The following is a 21,895-nucleotide window of genomic DNA, read 5'->3' as shown; positions in this document are numbered from 1 at the left end:
CAGGGCATGATCCCGGAATCCAGGATTGAGTCCCACGTCAGGCTCCCTGCATGGATCCTGCTTCTCCCTCTGCCCGTGTCTCTGCCTCTCTCTCTCTCTCTCTCGCTCTCTCTCTGTCTCTCATGAATAAATAAATAAAATATTTTAAAAAAGAGAAACATATGACTCCTGCCTCACAGAAAACTATGTCCAATTGTGTAGGCATATTTATACTGGAAATTAAGTAGTTTGTGGGTCATCAGGGTTTAAGAGCTATTCTGCAGATTCAGAGGCTATGTTGATGAGGCACAATGTTAGTGGAAGTGGGTCCTAAGTTCATCTAGGGTTGATGGGCAGGTTTTAAATTGCCAGAGGGGAGGGCCAATCCATAAAAGAGACCACTTCTTTTTTTTTTTTTTTTTTTTTTTATAAAAGAGACCACTTCTATTTCCATTTGTCTCCTTAACTACTTCTCAGTGCAAGTTTACTTAATTCAATCCACAATTCCTAAGAACCTGGTTTATAATCTACAATTGAGAAGATGTTAGTCTTTATTCAAATAACATTGCAGCCAGAACCCTAACTGGTAAGTCAATGGAAACATGCTGCTCTGATACAAACTACCAAGCCTTTGCGCGACACCCCAAACAGGTTCCCAGAACCTCAGTGACCTTCAAGATCAGTCTGGGGGACACTTGCTCTCTGTTAGCAGGTGAGGAATTCTGGTTCTATCTCTCCACCCTTCTCCATATACAGGACTTTCCACCCACAGCTAGCCAGCCCTCAACCCAGCTATTTAGCTTAGGAGTATTTTCTGTGAGCATGTGACAACCCAACACCTAGAAAAGAAGCACAGAGGGATCCCTGGGTGGCGCAGCGGTTTGGCGCCTGCCTTTGGCCCGGGGCGCGATCCTGGAGACCCGGGATCGGATCCCACATCAGGCTCCCGGCGCATGGAGCCTGCTTCTCCCTCTGCCTGTGTCTCTGCCTCTCTCTTTCTCTCTGTATGACTATCATGAATAAATAAAATTAAAAAAAAAAAAAATTTATTAAAAAAAAAAAAAAAAAAAAAAAAAGAAGCACAGAGAATTTGTCTTCAGCTAGTGTTGTTCATGTTTATGTGTGTATTTGTGTATATGTTTTTCTATTGCAAATTTCTGGATAAATAGTATGCAGGCCATCACAACATCCCAGAACAGGGAAGCATGGAGCCCATGTGTTATAATTTTTTCTGTCAGAACAGCACGTGACTATGGGACTGGCTCTTTGGATAAACTCTCAGGTGATTGCTCATAAGGTGGGTGAATTTGGGGTATTATCAGAATCCATCCTTTGCCTTAAATTGCCTTCTGCCTTAGTTTACCCTAAAGCCAGGAGCTCTCACATTAGATGTCAAATGTAAAGAACCCCTTTTTTTAGAAAATACTGACAGGAGAGATTATACATTAAATTTGTGTTACCTGTTAACATCTTTGCCTGAATTAGTTTATCAACTTAGCAGTCCAGTCACTGAGTTAAACCTTAATGAAATGAGATATAAGAAAGAAATATCTGATTTCTTTTGTTAATGAATTGTGTTCCCACAAAATTCATATGTTGAAGCCTTAACTCATATTGTGACTATAGTTGGAGGTATGGCTTTTAAAGAGGTAATTAAGGTTAAATGAGGTCATAAAGGTAGGCTCCTAATCAGGAGAATAGAAGTCCTTATAAGAAGAGGAGGAGACACTCGGAATGCACAGAGAAAAAGTCAGCAAAACGAAAAGGTGACCATCTGTAAACGAAGGAGAGAAGAAGCCTCAGGAGAAACCAAACCTGTGGACATCTTAATTTTGGTTTTGCAGCCTCCAAAATGGTGACAAAATACATTTCTATTATTTAAGCCACCCAGTCTATTGTATTTTGATATGACACACCTAACAAACTAATACACTTTAAATTTTTAACTTTAAATTTTTATTATTAGTTTATTAGTGTTACCAATCTTTAGAATAACCCTTCAAGTCTCACTTTTCCAACTCCCTTCCCCCACAAAAAAGTAAAGAAAACAGGGACACACAGCTCTCCCTGCGGTTCCATTTATTCATCCTTATTATAGCTTTACTATACGGGGTTGAAGATTTTCTAGTCATTCACCTGGTTGTACCAGTAGATTGAAATTATTTGGTGGTAAGGACTGTGTCCTTTTCAGTATTTTATTGCTGGCCTGCAGCACAATGCCCATCATATGGTTACACACTCAAAAAAATGTTGAATTTAATAAAATTTAATGTATTGAAAGATTGTTATGCATATTTTAGAGATATTCTAAAGTCATCATTTTCCCTTCAAGAACCCATAGACGAGACACTTAGCATCATGACTGATTTGTTTTGTTATTGTCAAGTGGTTCTTTTATTGTTTTATCTTGTAGTAAGTCTGGAATAAGAGAACATTCTACCAGATAAACGATGGTGCTATATTTATAATTGTGTATATCAAATAGTAAAGTTTCTATAGTCATGTGCAACTGTTCCACATGCTACACAAAATTTGCTACCATGTCACATCAGTGGTTAAAATCCCCAAGGCCATCTTATGGCTTCCAGAGAAACATTCCAACAGACATGTTGGCAGATGTGCCTAGTCTTAACATGGCTCCCACCTAATTTTTTTAAGCCTTACTTAGCTGCTCTATTGCTATGCACACTTTTATTTTTATTTTCATTAATAAAATGGCAGGACTTGAACTCACAACCCTGAGATTAAGACCTGAGCTGAGATCAAGATTTGGACACTTAATGGACTGAGTTACCCAGTCTCCCCATTATTCATTCTTTTTAGAATGCACCACATTAAACCTTCAAGAAATTCACTATTCCCTCCCTTTGTCCATCTGGAAAAACTCAATTCATATTTTAAAATTCAGTACAAATGTCATATTCCGTGAAGCCTTAAAGATGATGCAAAGCAGATGGTTTTTCCATTATTTTCCCATAGCATTCTGAATATTCACTGAATGTACACTCTCCACCTTCTGTTACAATTTCATAGAAATGCCAGCCCCCAAAAGTTCAAAGAAATACTAATAATAACAACATACCATCACTGAAGATGAAACAATTGTCAAGAAACTTAATAGAATTAGATGATGACTTACAGCCTTTGTTTGGTTCCCTATTTTTGTTGCCTAAGATTTCCGATGTAAAACAGATAAGGCATGATAATCCTCCTTTACTAGGTCTGACTTAAGGAGGACTGAGACTAGCGTGGCTTTCAGATTTACAGAAAACTTGGTTTGCTGCAAGATGCTCATCTTCATAACACATATTTTGATGACAAAATTCTCAGATAAGTTGAAGTTTTTCTGTTGCACCATTAGTTCATTTCCTTCCTTCTTCCAATTCTGTGTGTCCTTTCTGCATGATAATTGGACAGAGTATTGTATAATTCTCACAAGCAATATACATGCCAAATATGATGTTCACTACCAATTTGGAGATTCTTATTCTCAGAGGGCTCATCCAGCTATTTTACCTTTGCCCTATGGTGTTTTAGTTTAGGTTTTTTGTTTTGTTTTGTTTTGTTTTGTTTTTTTGTTTGTTTTTTGTTTTTTTTTTTTTTAGTTTAGTTTTTTATGACATAAACCAACTGCTCTGGAAAATTCTGAGATATACAAGATGTTTCTGACATCATGGAATCCAGTATATTGCTTACAGTCATGCGAGGCTTCCTAAATTTCCAATATAAATACATCATATTAGGACTAAAATTTCATAAAACTTACATATTAAATATAGGGACACTGTGGGAAAACATCTAAAGACAAAAGAGAATACAATGCAATGTAAAAGAGTTATCCAAGTCACAAATAAATCAAGGTTTACTATAATTTACAGACCTTCAACGTCTTGTTCTTGCTCCAATAAGTTAGTTTCAATTCATTTTTTATTGTTTCCATTTCAGAATCCTCAATCAGATATGTATCTGCACATGAGACCTACCTGCTTCTATACTCATTTTAGTTTAACTCCACCTGCAGAATAAAACCCAATCTCCCCAGCAATCCATTGCCTTCACATTGTGGCCTGAATTCAGCTTTTAGGAATAGGACTCCAAAGCTTAACCCCACTCTACCTGTATACATGATATTTTATCGTAACCAGACTCCTTGAAAATTTCCAAACACAGTATATCTTCATGCCTCTGGGTGTTTTTTTTCCTTCTAGCTGTTTCTGCTGCCTGAAATACCCTTCTACACCCAGGTCATGTCTATTCATTCTCAGGGTCCAGCTCAAATTCAATCTCTGTGAATTCTTTACTCCTTCACAGTTAACATAAACTAATTGTTCTTCAGTGGTGTCAGAACACTACACGTAGTTCTTTGTTTTCTACAGGTGATGTGCTATTTGACATTTTCATATAGTCTCCATCCGCCTTATTATATACTTAATATCCCCTCTCTCAAGCATCTAAGTGGCGATTTCCTTTCTTAACCATCTACCTTATGTTTTCCACTCCTGTAGAACAAAGTGTTATCCTATTTCATGTGACCCAGTCTATGTTGGATATAGACATTAGGATTGTCAGAACAATTTCCATTTTTTTTCATAATGAAAGATACAAATATTTAAAGAACTGATAAATTTTACACAAAAAGGTATTTGCTACTAACAATACAGGAAAAGATAAGTGCTCACATATTTTCAAGAGAAACAGTAAAGTAAATTTTACAGAGACATTTCAAAAAGTAAAAGCAAAGTTATCTCTTATTTTTAAGGCAGGAATGAGCTATCATCCTAAATTTTCAGAAATGAGCTCTATACTGTGACTTCAAATTGAAGTCTCTAAAAACTTAGGTAGTAGGAAATTTTGCACTTGCAGCAGCCTAGTATCACAGCCCACCTTACACAATTGAGAAAAATGTGTGTGAGCAAGTACAGAGTTCACAAGGAAGGGGAACAAAAGAAGTATCTCTGAAACTCTTAGGGAAACTAATGTGAGGAAGATAGTCTTTGGGATAAAGTGGTTAAGGTCAACATTTGTCTGGTTTAACAGGACAAATCTTTCCATGGATAAGTAAAATTAACTAAGAGATCCTAAGAAGTAACAACCTAGGGACCATAGTGACTGAAAGAAAATATGCATTGAAAATCATTCTTCAAAGACTCTGAGGAGTTCTATGGAAAAGAAATGCATTCATCTTTGTTTAACCAGCATTTCACAAACTTATTTAAATGTGGAACACTGTTATTTTTTCTGCAAAGTAACCTATCCAGCCGAGTTTAGAGAATTCTGCCTGCCAGAGCTCTCCTGATGTTTACTTTAACCAGATGTGTGTGTGTGTGTGTGTATGTGTGTGTGTGTGTGTGTGGTGTGTAGAGTAGGACCCTGCATACATTGCAGAAGATATCTGATGCCTTGGGCATTTCCTTCTTGAGGAAGTTTGATAAAGAATAAGAAGTCTCAGTTCTTCTTACTCAAGCCCTGCTCTTTCTAGTTGAGGGAGACCATCCTTACTCTCCATTAGCTCTTGGTCCTGCCAAAAATTGGAAACAAAGAAAAAAGACAGAGAAAATTAAACATCAGAGAAAAGAGAGAAGGAAGAATGGAGTGTAAAGATGAAGAAATGCCTTAAAAACTGAATACCAACAGCAAAGCATAAAAAAGTCTCTGCCAGATGTAGCCAGCTAAAGTCTAACCGAAGTTTCAGCAGTAGGCATTCCATCTGTCATATCAAAACATTTTCAATACCATCTACCAATACAGCACTAAATTCTGACTGCCATTAATGTCAACCCATTTATAATTTTGGCCCACAGCAGTACAAAAAGGCAGATGACAGCCTACTATTTCACACCTGCTGTTGAAATGAATAAAAATGACTGAAACCCTTAAAAGCAGAAAAAAGAAGAAAGGGAAAAATAAAGCCAACAACATTGCACAATAAGGCTGGAGAGAATTCCCTGCCTGCCTTGTGTTTTGAATACCAGGCTTTGGCTGATGTGTCCTTTATAGATATAACAGCAGTAAACACAGTGTGCCCCAGGTCTGGAAGCTGACCTGCTTGGGAATAATTTCTTCTCTCTCTGCACTTTCATGACTTCTACTGGTCCACACTCTCTCTCTCTTTGACATAAATGAATATGATACACATTTTTCTATAACACCCCTTTGTGAATTTTGACATACATGGTATTGGGAATGTTCTGATGGACCTATGCCTTCTGAAATGTTAATATCATTTCTTGTACTTCTTTTGGATTCTCTTTACCATTCTCTCTCTAAAAGTATGCAGCACAATGTAAGGACCATAGAGTGTTAGATATTGGCATGGCATCTGATCTTGCTTTCTTCAACCCACCCAACTATAAGTGGAATGTTTCATATAACTTTGAATAATTAAATGCTATGGTTTCTAATCCTTGGGTTTCTCTGACCTGGCCAAGTGTAGTTATAACAGGCAGCTGACTCTCAAAGCGTGGATGGCAGATCTCTGCTTTTATTATAATATTAAGATATCATTTGCCTTTTTCGCTATCTTGACATTTGCACTGATGGTACTAAAGCTATGGGGGGTGAAATTTCTGGCACCTAAGCAAGTAATGTGTTTTTTTTTTGTCTAAAAAATTATCTAGTGGTTTCAGTTTAAATCTCAGATTATTCATAAATCTGTGATTTGGCCATTTCAAGAACAAAGAGAAGTTTTTAGTACATTCAGAGTCTCTTAATGCGGCACAAATCCAGATTATGTAGAATGATATTGAATGGAATGTTCCACTCCTGTTAGATTAAAATCAAAATCACAAAGCTGAAAACAAATCCCAAGTACATACCATTCTAAAGTCGTGATGCAGTGCACGTTCCTCTAGAGCTCAGTTCTCTTTCTCAGAACTCAGGCTATATATAAGGAAGATGAAGAATTCAAGAAAATTTACTTAACTTTGAGATAACAATCTTGGAAGATAATGTTATGACTTTTTCTTTTCTCTCCCTGTTGGGAGGGGAGTGTTTCAATATCAATATACAATTCTTTGTAGAGCTTGGTGGTATCTGCCAGAAAACTGATTCTCATTACCTGGTTAAGCATCTATTAAGACATCATTCTAGCTGATCTGACCTTGGACCTCTTTGAGCAGGTGAAAAATAATTAGAATCTGTAGACAAAAAGAAGGGACATCCATGCATTCATATCATTGAAGTAGCAAAGGTGTATAAAGTAAATTTCCCTTGAACAATTGTATGCATCAAGCATACACAGGCTTGAAGTGACTTGCATGTATTTAACCCAAAAGGCACCTCTGATATTGGAGGATTCCCCAACAGTAAAATACCTTGTATGTTACCAAGACTTAGAATGAAAAGAAATAATGAGAAGCTAAGCCATAGAGGACATTCTCCACATCAGAAAACTTCTCTCTTATAAGACTTAACACGTACCCCTCTGAACCACAACTTGAATGCCCACTACTCATAGGTTTTCTACAGGTTCACAATTAAGTAAGAAATACTTGATTGTTTCTATCAGTTTCTTAGGAATCAACCCACTAAAGGAGAAAAAAAGAGGAAGTAGAAAGAGAGAGGTATTCAGAAGCAGGCCCCACTTACCACTACAGAGGTCCCTAATGGAAAGAATTGAGTTTTATCTACAAAAAATGACCTGTTCATTCTAGAAGCAGCCTCCTATGTTTTAAGACATGAGAAGATAAATTTAACAGCAAAATTGAAGATAATAACCAGAAAAAGCAAATAAAACTATTTCTAATTTGTTCCCCCACTCAGTTCAGCCTCCAGTCTATCTTTAATAAAGTTGGTTTAGATCTTAAATATGACAATAGTTACATTGTATATGAAAACCTAGTTCGCACAACATTTGTTCTAATAATATTACTCTAGATTTCCAAATATCCTAAATAAATGAAAATGTCTCCTTGTATATAATACAAAATGCCTACAAAGAAGCATTTTTATATTTTTTTTCCCATACAGCCAATATCTTCCTTTGAATCTCACTAATTCCAGCTGTATTGGTTTTTTCATGTCAATGAAGTTACTGTGAATATTTGTACCTGCAAATAACCAATATGCTATATTTGACCAAGTGCTGTCAGAATCCTCTAATTAAAAAGAATTGGTCTCTGAAACACTCATCCTTGGCACAAATAGGAAAACCTGTCAACAAGGCATATGATTTGTAGAATACAGGAAAAAAAGGGTAGCAGTATTATCATCCATCATTACTTGGAGAACATGTAGAGGCAGTCTGGCAACATTTGTCCAGAGAGTGAACAGTAGGATACCTCAATTTTCCTGAATTATCTGCCTACTTTAGAAAGACTCTTTCTGAAAAATACATAGGTTGCCTTGTAAGCTCTGTCAGGAAGCACTGAAGTCTCAAAAGTGAAACTATGGAATTGTGAGGAACCATAGAAGAGATCTTCAAAGCTATTTAATATAGCCTTCATAATTTACAGGTGAATAAATTCTGGCACTGATAAGTTGAATGACTGGCTCAAGGTCCACAGAACTGTGATTCAGACCTCTTAATTGCAATCTAGCCTTTTTTTCCACTAAAATTCCTGTTCCAAATATACATATATATGTTTTTACCTCAAAAGCATTTTACTTACCTCAGAAACATTTCCAAGTCTGAGTCTAAGAAACTTAGGTGAAAACAGGGGATGGGAAGATTCTTATTGTATAAAAGAACACAGACAACAACCAAATTGGTAACCTTTCTCTCTTTCTGTAAAGTACAAAAGTTAAAACTTGCAGCTATCAAATAAATGAGCATGTAGGAACAGAACACCATTTCACAGTTACTCTTAATTACATAAAATGGTACTTTCTAGGAACAAATGAGATTATAAGGACCATGGTCTCCACCCAATTCGAATTTATAGGCTATCATTCACAGGTATGGAATAATCCCAATATTGAGAGAGCAAAGATGATGGATAGCAATGGATTATTCTTTCCTCTAGGAAATATTAGGATCTGAGAGCTCAAAACATAAGACAACTACTTAGGTTCATGGTGGATATTTGTAATATCTTGCATAACTTGACAGTTTGTAACAATTGTCAAAGGAAAGAGGATCTGTAGGGGCTGGAGACCAAAGAGAATGTTGGGAAATAGATTGGTTGTTATTGTCAGAAGGGACTTGTTTGGGGAACTTAAGAAAAAATTGAGTGTCTGTTGCTGAAAGAGTATATATAGCAGTGAATTGTGAGTGAGAATTGGGGCAGATCAGTCGCAAGTAATGCTGGGGTAAATAGAGAATTGGAACCAGAATGAACAAATGCATAAAGGCAGCCATGTTGTTGGGTAACAGTGGGTTTATCAAATATTGACAAACATGAAATGATTGTAATCAGTCACTGTCAAAGGAGAACAGGTCCCCTCCTCTCTTTTACAAATGATCCAATTAAAGGAAACATGTTGGCTATAAAAGTCAAAATCAACAATGCACTATACACTGACAACCCATCCAACATATAAAATCAATAGTGCATTCTGCTGCCATCCAGCACAAAGCGACAGTAGCAACTTCCCCACCTCTTTAGTCAAATATGACACTGTATCAATCGATCAAAACTCAGTACTTATCGAGCAAGGCTTCTGAAGAATGCAAACTGCATTGTGCGTCAATCCCCCCTTCACCCCCGCTCATTTTATTTCGATAAATTTTAACTTAAAGGCATAATACCTGAGAATGTTCTGTTGGCACATAGAGTGGTGTTTTTTTTTTTTTTTGTATAATCACCATACAATTTGACACTGACTATATTTATGATAAGATTATAAAAACACTGTAGGGCTAGACATGCAAATGACATTGAATCGGAAACCATAATTTTAGTTCTGTCTCCATACCATGGCATTGTCCAAATCATTCATTCAGTGTGACAAACAAGACATAGGTGACTCCAATTAGTCAACAGGCTTTCAGTAGAACTAAAAATAATCTGAAAGGGAAATGAACAAGGATTGGATATGGAACAAATTGTGAGTTTGAGAGAAAAAAGGTACAATTCACAACTTAATATTTAGTGTAGTGTGAAAAAGGCAGTGGAGTGGAATCAGGCTCTGACTCTCTGTGTTCTATAACCTTGAGCAAATAAATCTTCTCTGGATCTGAAACTTCTATGAAGTTAAGGTATTAGACTCAGTGGACTGCAGTAACTATGCAAAGACAAAAGTTTTAGTAATTTAACTGTGTTTTTTAAACATTTCTGCTCCCCTCCAATATTCACAGTCAGAAATGCATCTCCATCATGATAGAGTACATAATATAACAAATAAAATTTCATAGACAATATTTACCAGTATTCAATGAAATGCTCTCTAATATTTTCTCTTCTATTAATTCTCATTTTCTTGATAAATGCTGATAAATCACAATGCTCAGTGTGAAAAACAGTTTTATGACTCTGCTTTTCTTGCTTCCTTCTCCATTCCTCCCTCCTTTTCACCTTCAGAAGTATCCCTACCTGGGGATCCCTGGGTGGCGCAGCGGTTTGGCGCCTGCCTTTGGCCCAGGGCGCGATCCTGGAGACCCGGGATCGAATCCCACATCAGGCTCCCGGTGCATGGAGCCTGCTTCTTCCTCCGCCTGTGTCTCTGCCTCTCTCTCTCTGTGACTATCATAAATAAAATAAATAAAAAAAAAAAGAAGTATCCCTACCTAAATCTAAAATTTTATTTTTTTGTATTTAGCTGAAGTTGTGTTTTTCTCTAAATAGTTTGTATTTCTCCATCCCATAGGACTACTACAATAATGGGACCCTCATTTTGTGCTCATCGGATATGTAATTAATCCCCCAATTCCTTAGCAAGAGGGTTTGAGAACAAGAACATGTGAAAAGGGCTTCTATTACCTGAATTTTTTAAAAAAATGTTGGGATAATATAAGGGCAATTGTATAGTTATTTATTGTTTTTTACAATTTCTACAATGTGCTGAAAGTATGATTTAAGTAAAATTAGGGATACAACATTTCACAGGGAGTATTCATTCAAGTAATGAAACTATAAAAAAGACTGGAAGGAACTATGCTAATATAAGTATTCTTTTATTTCTTGATAGGAAATTTCTATGTAATTTACAAACATCTTTTATAATTTATTCTGCTTTCCATATTATGTTTAAAAAAAAACATGTGATACCTTGATAATTGGAGATACCAATATATAATTTTTATATGTATCACATTCCTGAGAACAAAAGACAAACTATATTAGAAACTTTTGCAAAATGATTTGGGATAGCGTGTCAAATGTATATTGCATGTCTATCTACCTATCTATCTGTCTATCTATCTATCATCTATCTATCTATCTAATCTTTATTTCCTTTCTGAAAAAGAGTTGGTAGTATACTTAGCTTGACTTTAGCCTCTGTTGCCTTTGTATTTCTTAAGGAATTCAGTAGTAAAGTCATTTTGTTACTAGTGATAGTATTTCCTTTTCCAAAACCCAAGGTAGCAATGTAAAATAAGTCATAGCCTGACTCCTACCTCTTTCCCTTTATCCAGCATGAATTTTAATATGTGTAAGTTATAGATACAATAGCTGCTACCATGGATGCAGGACTGATTATGTGTCAGCTGTTGTTTCTTCTTCATGTTTGTAATCTCATCACTCCTCACAGTTATCCTAGGAAAGAGTTGTTACTGTTTTACACATGAAGAAACTGAGGATTGAGAGATTAGATAGGTAGATGTTTTAAGTGGTTAAATTCATTTAGCATGAATTTGAGCAACCACAACAAAAACAATCAGATGTTTTTTCTCTTCATTTTGACTAATTTACAATGTTTGTTGCACTAAATCCTCATGAATTGTTGAGTTAGTACTATCATATTCATAACTTTATGTGCAAGAAAAGGAGACAAAGAAATGGCAAGAGAATCGGTAATAAAGAGTGAAGTGGTAATGTGTATTTAGTTCTCAATAAAAATTCACTTCTCTTCATAAAAATTTTAATCAGATTGTTTAATTTTATCTTTTAAACTTTATTGATTCCCATAGGGCCTTGCAGAATTTTGTCTCCAAGTTTCCTTCCCTTGCAAAAATGAGGCAGGTATGGGTTTACTAATGACTCTGCCTTCTTTTGAAAGACATTTAGGAAAAAGAAAAAAAATATATATATATATACATACACACTTTTTAGAAATAGAATAAGGAATCAAAAATATACTTGTTTATCAATACTTTATATTTTTGACTATAAATTGGCAAACAATAATAATGTTTACAATATCATTAAGAAAACATGAACAAATGAATCTGTTGAAATACTGCCAAGGTGGGACTTATCAGGTCACTTTACCTTCTCTTTAGTAAGTCTGCTCAACTTTCCTCTCTACTACAAAGAGTTCTCTGGTTAGTACTATAGCATCTATATGCCATTGTGCTGTCTTCCTCAGGATTTTGTCTTATTCCATATAAAACTTTTATCAGAAATTCTACTCTAGGATTTTGATAGATTCCTGTCTCACATTTAGGCTTTTCATATTTTGTGTAAGTAAGAAAGTGGTCCAATTTCATTCTTATTCATGTGGCTATCCAATACTCCCAACACCATGTACTGAAAAGACTGTTTTTTTTCCATTGGACATTCTTTCCTGCTTTGTCAAAGATTAGTTGACCATAGAGTTGAGGATCCATTGCTGGGTTCTCTATTCTTTTTCATTGACCTATGTGTCTATTTTCATGCCAGTACCATACTGTTTTGATAATTTCAGCTTTGTAACACAGCGTGAAGTCTGTAATTGTGATGCCTCCAGTTTTGGTTTTCTTTTTCAACATTATTTTTGCTATTCAAGGTCTTTTGTCGTTCCATACAAATTTTATAATTGTTTGTTCCAGCTCTGTGAAAAATGCTGGTGGTATTTTGATAGGGGTTGCACTGACATGTAGATTGCTTTGGGTAGCATAGACATTTTAACAATATTTGTTATTGATCACAACTAACACCAAAGAAATACAAATTTCTATATACTATAAGAGAATATTTTGAGCAATTATTGTATGGCAACAAATTAGGTAATCTGGAAGAAATGGATAAATTCCTAGAAACATATAAATCTACCAAAACTGAAACAGGAAGAAATGGAAAACCTGAATAGACTCAAAACCAGAAAAGAAATTGAATCAGTAATAAAAAATCTTCCAACAAACAAGAATCTAGGGCTGCATGGCTTCCTAGCAGAATTCTACCAAACCTTTAAAGAAGAATTAATAGCTATTCTTCTGAACCTTTCAAAAATAGAAATGGAAGTAAAACCTCCAAATTCACTGTATAAAACCAGCATTACCTTGATATCAAAACCAAAGATCCTACTAAAAAGAAGAATTATAGATCAATATCCCTGATGAACATGGATGCAAAAATTCTCGACAAGATACTAGCTAATAGGATCCAACAGTACATTAAAAGGATTATTCACCATGACCAAGTGGGATTTATTCCTGGGCTGCAGGGGTGGTTCAACATCTGCAAATCAATCAATATGATACACCACATCAGTAAAAGAAAAGGATAAGAACCATCTGATCCTCTCAATAGATGCAGGAAAAGCATTTGACAAAATGCAGCATCCGTTCTTGATAAAAAACAAACAAACAAACAAACTCCACAATGTAGACATAGAGGAAATATACCTCAGCATCATAAGAGCCAATATGAAAGCCCCACAGCAAATACCCTCACTGGGGAAAAAGCTGAGAGCTTTTCCCCTAAGGTCAGGAACACGACAGGGATGTCCACTCTTACCACTGTTCAACTTAGTACTGAAAGTTCTAGCCTCAGCAGACAACAAAAAGAAGTAAAAGGCATCCAAATTGGCAAAGAAGTCAGTTTCATTCGCTGCAAATGACATGATATTCTACTTAAAAAACCTAAAAGACTCCACCAAAAAATTGCTAGAACTGGTACAGGAATTCAGCAAAGTCACAGGATATAAAATCAATGCACAAAAGTCTGTTGCATTTCTATATACTAACATTTAAGCAGCAGAAAGAGAAATAAAGGAATTGATCTTGTTTATACTTGTGCCAAAAATGATAAGATACCTAGGAATAAACCTAACTAAAGAGGTAAAAGATTTGTACTCTGAAAACTATAGAACACTGATGAAAGAAATTGAGGAAGGCACAAAGAAATGGATAGATATTTTTTAAAAAAGACTTCCATGGATTCATCATTAGAAGGAGCTGGTATGGAGATAATGAAGAAGAAAGTTACCTAAATTCCACCTTCCTCAGAATATGCAATATGCCTTTTAGCATACTCCCAATGAAATAAAACTATGTATAGGAAAGCCCATCACTAAAGATTTCTCACCTCACTTTCTGGGTGGAATCATCCATGAAACCTGGGATGATTAGAATTGGAAGAGACCTTAGAAGTAAACCATTTCAAGTGACAAAATGAAGATAACAGTTTACGATATGGTATACAAGGAAATCTTCCTTAAAAACATCTAAGAAAACCCCTGAATGATCTCATCAATGTTTTTAAATTCCATCTGCAAATCCTTTTAAACACTTTTACCATGAGTGTTTTCTTTGACCTGCCTCTCACAACTAGAAAAGACAAATGGGTCAAGGTCTGAGTCCTCAGTTCCACATCAACATACACAGCAACTGGTTCTCAACAGGGGGGTTCCAGATTAGGTTTTCTAGGAGAAAAACAGACTGCTGATTAAAAGCATTGATCCCAAAGTAATTTAGAAACATAACCAAAGAGATGAGAGAGATTCTATACGTTCTTCTATTCTACTCTTTTCTGTGTTGGTGTATCTATTCCACCAATGCAGAGATCTCACACCTTAGGTATGGAATATATTTAAGAGAGGTGGTGGTAAGGAATTTAATGAGGCACTGAGGCTATTTTTTAAAATCCATACCAGTATGAAGGCCTTAAAAAAAAGTTCACTTTATGGTCAAAGCACTCAACTTAGCAGGCCTATAGTCATTTCAGTGGAGTGAGCCATTTCTGGGACTGCTTTTTGGGATTACCTTCAAAACAAAGCATGTTGTTTCAACAATTCTCCATTACAGCAAAAGTGTGTCTTTAAACATGGTTTTGGTTTTTCACAATTAAAATGATAATTGGAATTAATTCTGATAAGTGTGAAATCTGAAGTTATAAAAACATTTGGACTTTAAACAGGCTATGGTTAAAAATTAATGAGAGGGATTTCTTTTATGTGCTTCTGGGAGCAAATTCTGAAAGGAATACCAAGAAAGATTTAGATTCTGACTGCAGGAACTGATTGAATAGGTGTTGTTTCTTAACACTATCAAATTGAAAGGCTAACACTGATTTGGATACAAGAAATGTCTTGCTGTAGGGGAGACTCCAATTTGAACCAAAGAAACCTGGATTAGAATTCCATTTCCTCTATTTCTGATTTGTGGGACCTGGAAACTTAACATATCTGCAACTCTCTTTCCTCATCCGAATACAGGCTCTTTTGAGAGAAAAGATATGCTTTGTATAAAGCACCAGCTCAGTTTTGGTCATGATATATGCTCATAAATTATAGATAGACATTATCCTTAATATTAAGGTATATTTGGACTATTTATATGGACTATTTATAGTTTGTAGTCACATTGTTATTAGGCTATGTACTGAATGAATATATATATATATATATATATATATATATATATATATATATATCCCTAAGGTAAAGGCCTGATCTTAGCAAAAATTTCAGGTAGATTTTGAAAGATGCCTTTTCCCTTCCTAACAAAATTTCTTTTCTATGCTACTTTCTGTGGTATATACCTCTTTGAAGATATTCATATGCTTTTTCTAAAATGACCCCTCTCATTTTTCAGCCAGGAGATTTGAGGCACAGAGAACCTCCCTGTTTTATCCAAGGCCACACACAAGTCAACTGCTAGTTGTAACATTGTCCTCTTCTAGCACCAAGTCAAGTGATTTTGCCACTCTACCATCTGCTTCTTACCCTACCAGGGTATTTTTTAAAAAAAGATTTTATTTATTTATTCATGAGAGGAGAGAGAGAGAGAGAGAGAGAGAGAGAGAGGCACAGGCATGGGAAGAGGGAGAAGCAGGCTCCATGAAGGGAGCCCAATGCGGGACTTGATCCCGGAACTCCAGGATCATGCCCTGGGCCGAAGGCAGGCGCTATACTGATGAGCCATCCAGGGATCCCCCCTACCAAGGTATTGAAAGGATTGACATTCACAATGAGCCATCTTTACGTATCTAACTAAACCTGTTTGATCTTCATACCCACAACCCTAATATTAAGTATTATAATAGTCTCACCTGACTTGTGAGAATACTTAAGTTTGGAAAGGATAAGCAACTAGCACAAAGTCAAATGGTGAGGAAGCAGCAAAACTGGGTTTGAATCCAGATCTTCTTGAAAGAAAACACAAATTCCAACATGTCATTTACCACAGAGAAAACAGAGCATGGGTGCCAGGCTTTAAGAAGCTCTAAAAGACACTTGATGCTATGAAATATGTGAATCACGGGAATCAAAGTATGATAGTGGGATGACATTTGTTCATGCTCATCTCCACCTCCACTGTTCATATTCCAGTTCTAGATGTAAGAGATATGCAATCATGTCCTTTTCCTACAAAAGCTTTCTTCCAGCTCGTTGTTGAACTCCACCAGTCATGACCTGAAGAGTGGAAGGGCCACTGAGTTTTGTAGTGATTGAATTTAATGAGTTCTGTAGCCAAGCCATTATATAAATGAGGATATATTAATTTGTTTTTTCCTTTCAAACTTAGCCATGTATGTCTTTAGTCTTTGAAGTACCAGAGCCATTTACCTGTCTGCCCTTTAGGGACACTGATGAGACATTCTCCTTCTCTGTATTCATATTCAGTACTTAGTCACAGCCTCATCAGACACTGGTGTACATCTGTAGTCAAGCTCATTGCCCAGTGAGAAAGCCTGAGTAGTTCAGATCAGTACTGTCCCAGTACTCAAAATTAGCTCTGTGTGAGAAAACTAGGAGATTGGCTTTCATATGTAGTGGTCATTGGGGTTGGTGAACAGATGGTGTCATCCCATCACATTAAATATCTTCTAAGAATCAGGCTCTAAGGTAGTATAATCCTCCCAGTTCCCAACTATGACACCCTGTCTCCTCTGTCACAAGACTTGTGTCCATACTTTCTTGCCTTTCTTTTGCACCAGAAGTTATAAACATGGAGGAGCTAAGGAGAGAAGGAGCCAGGGATACCTTGGTAGGCTGTTAGTGAAGAGCCTTATAGAAGGAAATATGACTTAAAATTGTCCAGCATCTGTGCTCAGCATCTCAGACTCCCAAACCCTTACAGGGGTCAGATGGACAATAAAGGATTTGAGGGTTTGCAGATCTGGTCCAACATCTTTCTACCTCAGCAGGGCTCACGGTGTTTAAAATGCACATATTCTTTAATAAATAATGCATGGGGGAGACACTTTTCCATAGTAGCCACTCCATAAATGTCTCTTGGCTTGACCAATGGTCTAACAGAGTAAGGATTATAAACCATCTAGCAAAGTGCTGGCATTTGAAAGTACTTTTTATACTCCAGCACAATGTTAGGTACTCTGAAATACATTAGAAGTTTATGAACAGCCTCGGTTACAATTAGCTAAAAGAAATTGCGTGTGGTTTACTTTTCCACTGGAAAAAAATCCCAACCTCAGCCATTAAATAAAAGGAGAAAATTCATTTCAGCTTCATTTTCTCTCAGCCTGTATATTAATATCTTGATTTCCCTGATAGTATCTAGGCATAAAAGTTATGTTTCCAATTTTTCATTTAGATGAAAGATATTCCACATTGCCTGCTACACCACTAAGGACTAAGTAAATGCTCTTCAGCTTTCCTTTAAAAAAATAATAACCCACACTTATTTGGATGATTTTCTCTACCGTGGCTGGAGAGAAAGCAGTATTGGGGCTGTGGCAACATTGTTAACCACACAAATGACCTTCTAATTGCAAAGACCTCCTGGCTCAACTGGGATATCACTTCTAAAATCATATCCTGGTAATTTATTCTTTCCATTCCCTGAAGAGCTGGCTTGAGGTCAATGTCACCATGTGAGAGACAGCTTCTCTCTTGCTACAGCTACAGTAAACTGTCATTTTCTTTTATTCTTTCATTCTCTTTCCTCCTCCCTTACTAATCTGTTTTAAAAGGAATTTCACATCAGACATGGTCAAATGATGATGATTTCATCTCCTCCAAATGGCCCTCCCTGGAGATGATTAACCAACAATTATGAGTTCCCATGAGATCACAGAGAGGGCCTCTTAGTTGGGGACCAACCACCCCAAAAGCAGACCATGGAACATCAGAAATGCAGTAGTTTCCAATAAATTGCAGAAGAGTAGATGATGACAAATTATCTTACCTTTTCCCCTCTCTGGAGTATGATCTTACCATTATTAAGATGAAAGTTTGGACTAGAAATCACAAATCTCTCCAGTTCTGGTAGAGAAGTGATCAGAGTGGCTTTCAGCTCTATATCCCACTTTCTATCTCAGTCAGACTAAACTTCTCTAAACATGACTTTCCTCATGTCATTCTCATACCCCAAATCTTTCCAGTTTTTTTCCTCACCTGTATAGTCCATACTTTTCTGCCAGTTTAGGGCTCTCTGTAATCTGGCTCCATAGCACTTGTCTCCTCCTGTCCATTAAAAACCTGCTCCTTCTCATCCAGAAATCTCTATCCCATATCTGTTTTTTACTCCATGACTTCATTAATTTTGTTTCCTTCTTAGGCATGTTCTCTCTATTCTCTCCAAAAGTCACCAATATTTCATATCTATCTTGGTTTTCAGCTCTTCTCTAAGGCTTTTCAAAATGTTGCTGAAATTTTTCTCTAAGCCAGAATTGGTAAACTTTTTTTGTGAAGTATTATATTTTAGGTTTGGGGGCTATGTAATCTCTATGGCAACTACTCAACTTCATGGTTATAATGCAAAAGTAGTCATAGATGATACATAAATACTTGAGTATGTCTGTGTTCCAATAAAACTTTATTTACAAAAGCAGGTTTTATGATATTTTGCATTAATACTATGATATTATATGACCCTTACTATCAATACCATGAGATACTCTGTTATTTATTGGGTTAAATGGAGTAACAATGAGTAACTAGACTTTTAAGTTTTATAAGTGTAAGAGTATGTCTTATAAGCCTATTACATACTTTATAATAATCATTATAGTACTGAGCATCTAGATTATGGTTCATATAGATTCTGTTTTGAGTGGTTTCTTGTTTTTCATTCAATGATATCATCTATAAAATGGTAGGTTTGGATTAAGAAAGACTTCCTCTATCTCTGGCATTTGATGGAGCCAGAATAGAAAGGCTTAAACTTTTTTAAAAATTAAATAATGGTTTTCTTTCACTTTAAAAAATTATAGTATAGGGGACACCTGGGCGACTCAGCAGTTGAGCGTCTGCCTTTGTCTCAGTCCAGGGATCAAGTCCCACATCAAAGTCCCCACAGGGAGCCTGCTTCTCCCTCTGTCCTTATCTCTGCCTCTCTCTCTCTCTCTCTCTCTCATGTGTGTCTCATGAATAAATAAATGAAATCTTTTTAAAAAATAAAAGATTAGAGTATAATACACATAACCTAATATTTGCCATATCAACCATTTTTAAATGTATAGAACTCAATGCTATTAAGCACAGTTATGAACACTGTTGTGCAACCATCATCCTCATTCATCTCCATACTCTTCATCTGGCAATAGTGAAACTCCATACCCAAAAACCAAACTTCCCATTTCCCTCTCCCTTTCATTTGCTAGTAGCCACCATTCTACTGTCTCTATGATTTTGACTACTGTACATGCATCCTGTAAGTAGAATTATATAGTAATTTGTGATTGGTTTATTTCACTTAGTATAGTGTCTTTAAAGTTCATTCATGTGTAGCATATGTCAAAATTTTCTTCCTTCTTAAGACTGAATAACAACCCATTGTATATATACCTTTTTGTTTATCCCTTAACCTGTTGATGGGCACTTAGGTTACTTCCATGATTTAGCTATTGTGAATAATGCTGCTATGAACACAGGTATAACATATCTCTTCAAGACTCTGCTTTCAGTTTTTTTGAAGTATAAATTTCTTTTCTTTAGCTAGTTTTGGATTTAGTTTGTTCTTTTCTGAGTTTACTGAGTTGTAGAGATGGTAGTTTATTCAAGGATTTCTTTTTTTGGTTGTCTTTTAATGTAAGCAGTTATAGCCATAAATTTCCCCCTTAGCAGTGCCTTCTTTTTACCCTGTAAGTTTTAATATATTGTGTTTTCATTTTCATTTTAAAGTACTTTCTAATTTCCATCATTTCTTCTTTGATTCATTTCTTTTTAAGTATGTTGTTTAATTTCTATAAAATTTTAAATTTTCCAGTTTTTCTTCCATTAGTGAATGTCATCCCATTTTAGCTAGAGGGGTTACTTTGAATGAAGTCTATCTTAAACTCTACTAAGATTTAATTTATAAAATACCATATAGTCTATTATGGAAAATGTTTGGTAGGTACACTATTTGGTCTTTCTCAGGGACATTTATGTTGGTTTATTTTTTGTTTTTAATGGGCTATACTTCCCTGCTTCTTTGTATGACTTATGATTTTTTTGTTGTTGAAAACTGAGCTTTGAATTTAATAATATGTTAACTCTAGAAGTCTGATTCTTCCCCTTTCCCAAGATTGGGTGTTGTGTTTTGTTTGTTTCTATGGGTGTAGTCTTTCTTTATGTGTCTATGCAGAGCATTAGCTTGAACTGTAAACTTAAGTTCTTCTTGGGTCTTTTCTGAGACTGCACCTTCTTATGGACATGTGTGGTGACTTCTGAATCTCCCTCATATATGTGGTTGATTTTCAGTGTCCTGTTCTTTAATATCTTACACCCAAAAAGAGAAAAATGAAAGAGGAAAAAAAGGGTACCTTTCTTATAAATCCCCCAGAAATTGCTTTAGTCTGAAGATGAAAGGCTTACAACCATGGGAGTGGAGTGCAACAATGGCTGCCCATCTCTTTTGCCTGGAACTTCCACACTAGAAGTAGCAATCAGCAGTTGGAATGCAAATCCCTGCTATTTGGAGGACCACATCCTTATTGCACACCTTGACTCCTGTAAACGATGTGCAAACTGCTCCAGGAGCATGTACACAGCTGCCGGCCAACGGACTGAAGGGTGGGAGATGGACAGTTCCTCCTGTGTTTAGAGCTGAAATTGACTGAAATAACAATTCACCACTAGAGGCTTCCCTTGGAAGTTGGAAGGCTTCAATTAACTCCAGAGTTCTGAAGTAATCCATTAGATTCTGCTAATCCAATTGTTGTCTTGGTGCTTTTTCACCATCTTCCCAGAATCCTCTTAAAGCCTTAACCCCCCCTTTTTTTTTCAGTGTGAATTGGAGAATTTAGACACTGGTGTGAATTGGAGAATTTAAATATCTTCATAAGCTTCTGTCCTTCCAGGAAACTCCAAAAAAAACCCTAAGGGCTTCTCTCTCTTCACCCACAAAAATTAAGTTTGAGGTTAAGAAAACTGCATAACTGAGTTGTGGAGTCAACCTCAAGAAACTTCAGGAGAATCCAATACAAACATTATAAGTTTAATATTTTATCAATAGGGCATCGTTGTATTTCACATAGTAATGAACTGAGTCCTTAATTTGTATTCATTTGAGTTACACACTCACACTTTTTTTTTTTCAGAAATATGACATTTATTTGTGGTCCTAAAGCAGGAGAATGGAAATCTCTCTCAGAAATCAGAGTTTCTTGCTAAAAAGAAAGTCACCTTCCTAATACAATGTTCCCAAACTCCTACCACTGGGTTTGGGCAAGTCAGGACCTGCTGATGTAGTGGGCACAGAAAGGGATTGGAGGTGGAGACTGATGGG

The sequence above is a fragment of the Vulpes vulpes genome, chromosome 13 (assembly GCF_048418805.1).
Source record: "Vulpes vulpes isolate BD-2025 chromosome 13, VulVul3, whole genome shotgun sequence".
Taxonomy (NCBI): domain Eukaryota; kingdom Metazoa; phylum Chordata; class Mammalia; order Carnivora; family Canidae; genus Vulpes; species Vulpes vulpes.
The sequence above is the reverse complement of the archived record's forward strand: the minus strand, read 5'-3'. Positions refer to the sequence as shown.